The sequence below is a fragment of the Aythya marila genome (assembly GCF_965140915.1).
Source record: "Aythya marila genome assembly, chromosome: 6".
Lineage (NCBI taxonomy): Eukaryota > Metazoa > Chordata > Aves > Anseriformes > Anatidae > Aythya > Aythya marila.
In genome coordinates, this window is record NC_139047.1 from 38,794,000 (window position 1) to 38,804,178 (window position 10,179).

Genomic DNA, 10,179 nt, shown 5'->3' on the forward strand with positions numbered 1-10,179 from the left:
GGGACCCAAAAATACAATGCAAGCTTGATCCAGAACACATTTGAGATAACGGAGAGCTTCCTACAGCTTTTATTGAGTTCTGGACTGGCTCCCAGGTCGTTGTTGTGCTGTTTTGTGAAATTACTGAGATTTATGTCTGGCTTTTTAATACCAACCTGACAAAAAAAAAAAAAAAAAAGACCCGCCTTTGCTCAGCTCTGTGTCTGATGACCGCTGCTCCCCAACCAAAGATTTTAATTTTTTATCCTGTTCATTTTTTTCCCTTTGCACAGATATTTTTTCTAATTTGGTGATCTCAGCAAGATGTTTTGGATGCACTTGACAGAGCATAATGTATCACCTGTCGAAAGACCCTGTTTTTTAAGAAGTTAGGAAATTACTGGTGTAATCAGGCAGTAAACACTTGTCCGGGGCTGGGGAGCCGCTCGTTGCTCTCGGGTGGTCTGGGAGCCCGTCCTCCACGAGCCCGCGCGAGGGCAGGGACCGCGCTCTGGGTGCTGACGGGAGCCTGACAAGCGGTTTATAAACCAGGCCTGCCCTGCTGCTTGGAGAAGCTTTATAACTGATTGTTTTAATACCAAAGTGACACCAAAGGGGGGTCAAGTAAATAAATATGCATGCCTCACCAGTTCAAAATAATAAAATTCCAATGTGTGCAAGCCTGCTTGTTGAACATATGTTTGCGGCACGGCTAAGCCATCTGGCTCAATGTCAAGCATTTACACCAACTGCAGTCTTACACTACCTGACAGCAGAAAAGCTTTATTCCCTTGGTGTTTGGGCACAAATGGAGAAATATTATTGAAATGATTATCTGCATCAAGACTCAGATTTGGTTTGACATTTAGCTGGCTCTGTTTAATCCAAAGGGTTGTCTGAATGAATAAAGAGAAGGGTTCCTCCAGAAGATGCTGCAAGCAGCCAGGGAAAGCCAAATGATTAATGAGACTGAAAGGCTGGGTGGACCCTGCCCACCTCCACCCAGACCTCGGTGCCAAGAACTGCATATGAAATTAGTCTGAGGCTTTCTGCAGCTTGTCAGGAGGATGCTCGCGACCGGAGGGGCTCTATTTTTGGACCTTAAGAAAACAAAAGAAATAGCCACGGTGCCTCAAGCCGGGAAGGAAAGCTCTGTGTTCTAATTAAAAACAATCTCTGCAAAGTTGTAGGTCATCATCATCACACCTCAGCTGAGCGAGATGCACCCAGGGCCTGCCTCCCTCTGCCCCTGCCACCCAGGGAGATGGGGAGGTGGTTGGCAGAGGAGCTGGCATGGGGAGCAGTGTGCCCCCTGCATGCTGCACACCCCGGCCCCTTGCACCACAGCTTCCAAGTGCTAGCAACACGAAGGCTGCCAGCGGCCATCCTGTGGGGAGCACGGTTTTGTTCCAAGCAGGGTTGCCCAGTTCTTCTCTAACATGGGAGTGGAGGAGAAGAAAGAAAAAAAAAAGCAACTGAGAAGTTTTGAACGAGTCAATAAAAAAGAGTGTGAGCAGGATTTGTTTGAAGTCAAGGGGTTGCTGAAGGCTCAGTCTGACAAAGACAAATTTATCTGAGAAATCAGACATGCTATATTTTAAAATAAAATAGGATGGAGCTGCAAAGCACAAGATGATGATCAGCGTTATGGTCCAGAAAGTAGTTCTCCTTGGGAGTACTAGAGCGAAAACTCCTTCCCCCTTCCCACAGGAGAATGTACTGTACTGCTTTTTTTCCTTTTTCTTTATATTTCCACTTCTGATTGCTGATTTGGATTTAAAATTAATTTGGTGATTTGAGTTTAATAAGAATGTTAGACATGATTTCCTTCTCACTCTTACTTTTAATTAACTTTTTAATTGAGATTTAAATGAATTCTAATGAACAGAATTGGTACCCTAATTGATTTGTTGCAGCAGCATAGTGAGGGATCAGTATGCTGGCAGCATTTTGATATATTACTCTGTGATGTCAAACAGTTTACAGGTTAATTTTTTGGCAGAGGTTACTTAATGTCAGCAGAAAACAATAATTTATTTTTGATTTATTAGTAAACAGTTCCTCGGAAGTGAATGGTCTATGATTTTTAAACAAACTCATGTTTATGCACAGCTGCCTTTGCCACCTATTAATGTCTCATTAGAAACTTGTTCTGGGTGTTTGTATGAGAACGAACAGGTTTCACCCAGATGTGCCCAGAGACAAACAGGTATGAGATGATTAGTAGTGCAGTCACAGGCAGGCGGGGTAGATGGAGTCTATGTACAGTCGGAAGGAGGTTTTCAGCAGCAGCTTTGGTTTTCCTGAGATATTGGGATCTTAAAAACCTTTGTCCCACAAATGACTTGACGAGAATTTTAGTTCTTAGTGGATAACCCTCTCATGCTTTTCTCAGATAAATCCCTGTGAAAATACATTCTTATATCAAGTTAAGGACAATGAGCAGAGGAGGACACGCACTGTGACAGAGCTGAGCATGGGCTATAATTCCTAACTGCACGAATTATGTGTTTTCCCCTATTATGATCCAGACAGGCAAACTGAATATTTTTGAAAGAAAATGACCAACGCATGATTAATTGCAAGCTCGCAGATTTTGCAGCTTCAAGAGTAAATCAACTGCTAAGAAGTGCTAACTTGCTAAAATATAAACTAATTTTAGTCTCCAGATATTAAAACATAATCTATCTTCTTCCTCCACTGGGGAAGCTAATTAGAAACCATGACTGGCACAAGGGGAAGAAGCTGAGAAAACTGGGGTTAGGTCCCCCGGTCTGAGCAGAGCCTGGCCAATTTCATCTACATGTTCCAAAGCAGGTGATGGCACAAAACCACGTCTGGGCACTGGCGTCCCCCATATGAGCAGGGACAGGCACGAGGGCTGTCCCTGGCAGGGGATGGCTGCTCCAGGATGGGTTATTTCTCCCAGATCCCCCCCCTGCTGCCTGGGAGCTACCTTCTCCCCAGGCTCCAGCCTCTATTCCTGCCTCAGAAAATATCTGCACCCAGCTCAAAGGGCTCAATTTTCCTCTTGTCCTAGGTGTAAATCAGAATGATGTTGGACCTCTATTGGTGTAAATGCAAAGCTTTAGAGAAATTACTGCAGTCAGAGGATAAAGCAGGATGTATGGAAAAGGAGAATGGGGACAGTGCGAGAAAATAGGATGGAAGAGAGAAATATCACCCACAGCGTCCAAAATGGTTTGAAATATAAGATGCTACAAAACTTAAAGAATCGAGTTTAAAAGTTTCAATCTATGGTTTGTAAGTAATTTATGTGAAAATAATACTCCAAGACTTGCACTTTTTTTCCAAAATACCAAGCAGTTAGCTGGTGAGAGCCACCCCTGGAGAAGAGTAAAAGCCGCATTCCCCGGCGGGCGCTGGTTCTTGTCCAGGAGATGCAAGCAGAAGGCTGACCCTGCTCCCCAGATCGAGGACGGTGTAACAACACTGATGTTCTAGAGCATAACAAATCTCTTAATTATGTGCTTTCAATATATGAGCAAAGTATAAAAAATGCTATGTAGCCCTTTGGTACCCCTGGGTGCAGTGCTGTGCATCCGAGCGAGGTGGGGGCAGTGCAGCTCTTGGGGGTAGGCTTTGTCCTCATTCTTCGTCCACCCGGCCAGAGGACATGGGGCCTCTGTGGGGCTCTGCCCCCTGGACAATCTGGGCGTTCTTAGGGTTCTGACCTCCATGGGACAGGGGGAGGATAAGTTCACACCCAGCGGAGTCCCACACTTTAGAGATGCAAAATTTTCGAATCACCCCCAGCAGCTCCTTATGTCTTGTGTTATCTAAATAGAATAAATTGGCAAGTTGAAGGAGGAATGAAAATTGTTGATATCCCTTTTCGTTTCTCTCCCAGATACTGTGATTTTTCAAACATAAAATAATGAAATTCATAATTTGCCTCAATATGTTCCATTTGGAGTATTTCATACATCACAAACATGAGATTAAGGAGAGAGCCTTTCTCAAATGCAGCTTAATTTTGTTTTCAACTTCTTAAGCTTCTGTTAACACCTTTTCTGTAATCAGTACAGTATCTTTTGAGTTAATTAGTTCTGGAAAAGAATTACTAGTATAATTTGTGGTGGGACCTGCCCCCCCTTTCATTCACCAGACAGAACAGCATCTGATTTAGATAAAAAGAACCACTGGAGGCTTCTTTAGTGAAGAGAGATGGTTAGATATGAGCTCAGATACATCTTCAAACCATTTATCCCTCCTTCAGCTCTGTAAGTGGGGAGAGCTCAGGTTTAGCTGGCATGAAACATACATCTTAATAACCATCGCAGAGTTTCCTTCTGAATTGTTGAGGTTCTGAAACTGAGCTCAGTTTTGGGCTGTCCACAGATCTGCATGGGGCTTAAATATTTAAAAATAATTCTGTGTGTCATTGGTTTGCTGAAGAAGGCTGGGTGTTAGCAAAGCCAGCAGCCCCATGCTGCACCTTCACCCTTCAATTTCAGTGGCTAAAGAATCGGTCCTGAGTGAATGACATCCACCGGTCTTATCAAATTCTCCATGTGTCCACGTACACCAGTATATTTTAACATACAAGAACTGTCCCCGTTGAACTTTCACAACATCTCTTTGACTCACTGTCAAGCTCAATAACATCAGAGATCAATCGGAAGTGCATACATTTACCTTCAAAGAGGCCCAAAAGCTAACATGTAAGATGATGAGCATCCTGTTCTGAAGCGTTTCATCTCTTAGCAGGGAACAGAAGGGCCAGTTAGGATCTCCTGCGCCTCCCATGCTGATGAGAGCCCGGAGATGAAGCTCTGGTGTTTGGCACAGGTTGCTGATGCCAGCGCTGTAAGGATGGGGCTGGGGCTGGCAGCAGGCGGCAGGAGCAGGCTGGGGCAGCTGGGTTTTGGCAGGCTCCTGGCATGCCCTGAGGCTGTAGGGGAGCAGCCGGTGTGCTCTCGGTGGGCTAGCAGCTCTGGGACCCACCGGCGGCCACCAGTGCCCCTCGTGCATGCTTGCCTGGCTCTAAGACATAGCAGAAATGTGATGGTATTGGCTTCCAATGCTAATACTTTGAATTAAAATGATTAATTAAGTCTCCATGGAAACCATTTATGTAAAAAATAAATTTCCCTCTCCGTTTTTCACTATAAAGCCTAGATACAGCCGTGCTTAATCTTTCCTTTTCTACAGAGCTGGTGTTTCTAAGTGTGGTTACACTCAACTTTCCTCCTTTGAATGGAAGGAGGTTTATTCATAATTTGCAATACTCAGGGAAAAGCCTGGGTATTTGGCAAGATACACAATGCAGTTGACTCTGACTTAGTTAAATGGTTATGCTGAATTAGCGAATAAGCTGAGAAAGTTTGCAACAACTGAAATAAATAACTCTGTATGAAAACTGGCTACTGGCTGTGTTAATGGAAACAATTTTGTTGACCCGTAATTGAAAGTAACGATCTTATATTTTCTTACACCATTGTCTAAGTCTTCAGCACCCTTATATTTTCTGAAATGTTATTGACAATGAATAATGGAGTATACAGATCAGAGCTTGCTTCAGTTTTCAGCCTGAATCACTGGTGCTTTCTTAACTTGTAAGGGTCAGGGCTCTGCTGATGTTCATGGTATAGGGTCAGAGACAAGAAAATGATGAGCAAAAGGAGAAACATCCTCTGAATTCTTGCTGCCCCTTGAGGTAATAAGATTTGTTAGAAAGAATGCAACAGCGAAAGCTTGTTCTGCATCCATTCCCTGCAGGGGGGATGCAGCCCGTGCTGAGGGGCAGCTCTGCTCGGAGGCAGGTCTGGGGTTTGGGCACCACATGCCTGCCCCACTGCATCCCTCCTACTCCTCCAGGGGACCTGTGCGTTGGGATCTGCATTTCTGACCTCAGGCTGTGGATGGCCATACTGCTCTGCAAAGTCCATCGAGCACAACAACTCCATCTCTGTAGGTCCAATAGGTTTTACCTATTTATTTATTGGAAGCTACCTGTTGTGTTTCTATTGTCTGCTCCTCTGTTTGTTTGTTTGTTTGTTTTTCAGTCTGCTTTTAAGGATGGATTATTTTGTAGGATGGGCTGGGGTAGTTTCTTTTTGTTGTTCTGTTATTTGTTTTTGTTGTTGGTTTGGTTTGGTTTGGTTTGTTTGTTTGTTTTTTGTATATTTGATCTTCTTTAATTTTAAAATAGGCACACTCCACATGTGCTCTTGCAGCTCACTGCTTCATTAGCCAAAGTGTATCTTCTGTGACTAGATCCGTCCTATTAGCACCTAAAGTTTGTTTAACAAAGGGCTATTGCAATTTAACTACCATATTCCAAATGGTACTGCTGCATCTTCCATGGTCCTATTTCAGCACTAAATGCATTAGTAGAGTATTTAAATATGAGAGTCTGTGATAGAGCCCTTTCATTCTCAGCAAAAGGCTTACCTTTCTGCTAGCTTTTTCGCTGGCAAACAGCTAAAGGAAACCATGAGCAGCAGTCAAGTGACTTGCCTGGCTTTCCTTCGAGCTACCTGGGACAGAGGCATCCCACCTCCCACTGTAGTGGCTGTGGAGGGTTCCTTGTCCCTGTGCTGCTGTACTGGTGCTGGTGCGGGCACAGTGCTGGGTGGGCAGCCGGCGCTCCCCGCGCAGGGTGTACGTGACCTCCACACCAGCCCACTCATCCCAGCATGGAGCGTGATCATTAGAGAGGTGTTATTTAATTTATTTTTTACATACTGCAGTTAATTGCACCGTCTCTGATTGTGCTGATCATTTCTGCTCCCCCTCAGCCCAGTAATCAACACTTACTCGCAGGTCTTGCGGCAATGCCAACACACAGGACACGGCGACTTGATACGCTCCTGGTGTGAAGCCAATTCAGGCAGCTCTGGGATTTTCCTCATGGATCCCTGTTCCCGATAAAGGAATCTGGTGGTTTAATTTGTCCGATGTAGAGTGGTGGCTGAGTCCCTGCCCAGCTCCTGGTGGCCGTCACCACCTGCACCTGCCCGGGCTGGGGCTGCGGCCACGTGCCTGGGGCTGCCAAGGGCTCAGAGGCAGCCTGGGGGCTTTTCCCACGGGGAGCTCAGCCCAAAAGGGTGGGCGCCTGCAAGGGCTGCAGACAGGAAGCAAATGACCCGATGCATTTATGTCTCTCCTGTCCTCACACCACTCCTGTCCCGTTGTGTCCCCACAACCTTGATGCCTCTCCAGGAGTGCCCCTGCACAAATCCCATGATTTCATGTCATGCTCTGCACCGCTCTCAGTCTCAGCGCAGTCACAGCCTCAGCATCCTGTGCTGTAAGTTTTCAAGATTATTATTTTTTTTTTTAACACGCCTTTTTGCCAAGGCATGAGAGCTAGAAACTGAAAAATGCCAGGAAACAGTGAGGCTGGAAATGAGCAGAGTCAAACAGACTATGATTCTTCAGAAAGAATCATTATTCAAAAAGAATAAGAAAAAGGTGTCTATTTTTTCCTTCAGCAGCACAGAAACCAGTAGATGCCTCCAAAACGGTTTCAGCTCGCCTTGGTGATACGAGTTTACTTACCAGGAGGGTTTCCTCATGAACGTATCACTTTCTTTTTTTTTTCTCCTCTTTCTTTTAAATGATGCTCTGTAACTGCTTACATGATATCATCTGCCAAGGTCTTTCGAATTTCTGCTCTGCATTAAAGACAAAGAATTCTCCACAATTAATGTGCTTTGAGGGTTTCCTGTCACAGGAACATAATTAACTCTTTGCTGGCCTAACTAATTTCTGCATTTTAAAAAGTAGCCTGATAATGACAAAAGTGGAGCACTCAATCCACAGGATAGCCATTAACTGCACTCAGTTATTGTGCAGTCTCAATTCAGACCACAATTACTGTCAGAGAATTGCACTGGAAGCTACTCCGTGTACGCAAACAAGAATACTATTCATTAAAGGCCACTTTCAATAAAATACAATCTATATTTTTAATGAATATTTGAGAAAGAAAATACAATCTTGGGTTCAGAAACCCGCAATACAGTTATTATTCTTTTAATAACAGACTTTCTCAGGTACAGCTACTGACAGATGTTGTAGAGGCAGCAGAAATGAGATGGCTGGTGTGAGAGCTTTGGCTGCAGAAATTAAAAGCGGAGCTGGCGCTACACTAAGTCCATGTTAAATAAGGCTTTCCCAGAGCCACCTACACCACGCACAGCTGCCCCCCGCTTCCCCCCACGGCTTTTATTGATGTCCCCGGGCGAGGACACTCCTTAAACCTCCCGTGCCCGGCTACCCGCAGGAACGCGGAGACGGCAGCGCGGCAGCGGCCGGGCACTGCCGGGACAGGAGCGGGGCACAGCACGCCGCCACCTCCCCTTTGGGAAAGCGAAAACCCGCCGGACCCAGAAAATAAACAAATAAATAATTTTTTATTTTTTTTTTTAAACACAAATCTCGTTTTTTTCCCCGCGGCCCCCGGGCTCTCCCCAGGGCTGCAGCCCGGCAGCGCTCCGCTCCGCTCCGCTCCCCCCGCTCCGCTCCGCGCCCCGGGCCGCAGGGGCTGCGGCGGGCCCGGTTCCGCACGGCAACATTGCCCTCTTTTGGCCGCTTCCCGGGAGCGGGGCCCGGGCCCGCTGCAGCGCATCCCGGGGCGCTCACACGGCTCCGGGCTCGGCGGGGCCCGAGGTCGGGGAGAGCGGCCGGGAGAGCCGCGGGGGAGGCGGAGAGATCCCGTAACTGAGACGCCAAAGCGCTTTGCACAGGTGTTTCCCAGCAATGTTCTCTCTCCGCACTGGTCTGTTGTGTTTTATAGGTAGGTGAACGCAGCTGGAAATCACCGATCCGTCAGCAATGTACGTATTTATTCTTAAGTGTGTAGAAATGTGCACATAAGCAATATAAAATTACCACATAATATTGCATTTGCCATCTGTAATATCTGAGGTTAAACACATTGCAAGAGGATATGATATCTGCCTGCTCTTGCTTAACTCAATCTATTCTTTAAAAAAAATAAATAAAACCAGAAGTACTTTGTGCAGCCAAATTGCCTTGCTCCTGTTCTGAACTCCGCAGCAGCTGCCACCAGCTGTGCCCGGCTGGGCACCCCCACACCTTCCCTTCTGCCCTCTCAGCAGCCCAGCGCTGCCCCAGCACCACCGCAGCTGAGGCTGGGGGCTGCAGGCTCGCGCCTTCCTTAGAAGCTGAGAAGAGTCCACAGCATTTCTTTGTGAGCCTGCTGGCACGGAGCAGGCTTTTTCCTTCTCTTCTGCACGTCAGACTTTTAGCCAGCTGACTTTTTAAAAAAGGTAAAGCAAGCGAAATATAATGCACAGCCAGGTCCAGCGCTCCGGGCACACAGTATTAGGTGTTGTTTATAAAAGATGTAACTATATGAATCTGATAGGCTATATTTTAGAAAATGATGCTGGCTGTGTGTAAGTACGATCAGACATTAGCAGACCAGATGGCTGCTCCTCTCTGCTTCCTCGGGTCGCCCTCTGACCGGGGCATCATTCAGAGCCACACGTGGGGCTGTGCTGGGCACTGCAGGCTCCAGTTCCATGCACGGAAACCCACACCTGATACTTTAGGGGGCTTCGGAGGAAATTGCACTGTGCCTCATAACTCAACCGGTACGTGGCCTTCCTGACATCTTTCTTGTCTTAAATATGCTGGACAGTCTGTGCTTCTGTAGCACAGACTGCCCTGCACAATGTCTGGTGTGTGTCCCTGAGGGCAGGAAGGTCTGCAAGGACTCCGGGCAGTACTTTTATTTTTGTTATTGTAAAACAGCCTCAGCATTGTGCTACTGATTTTGTGGATTTTTATCCTTTTGGCTGAAATTGTAAATCGGTTTAGAATTTGTTTCCAACCTTTCCTTCAAAGAACAGCCAGAACTGGAGCTCGGCGGCGGCGTGGCTGGGCTGGGCTGTGGCTCAGCTGACCTGAGAGCAGGCGCAGAGCTGTGCCGGGCAGAGGAGCGTCAGTTCTGTGAGCATCCAGGTCCGGCAGGGCCCCGATCCCCTGCACCCATCCTCGGCTTGACAAAAGCCAGGAGAAGAAAGCAAGGAGTCCGGTGTCTTTGTCCATCCTGACGATTAATTAAAGGTGAATATGTAAAAAACAAGCAAACAAACAAACAAAACAGCAGCAAAAAAAATTAAAATAAAATAAAAAATGGAACTTCTTAATGATTACATGGGGTTGCCTGGTAGTATTTCTATTGCACAAGTAAGAATTGAT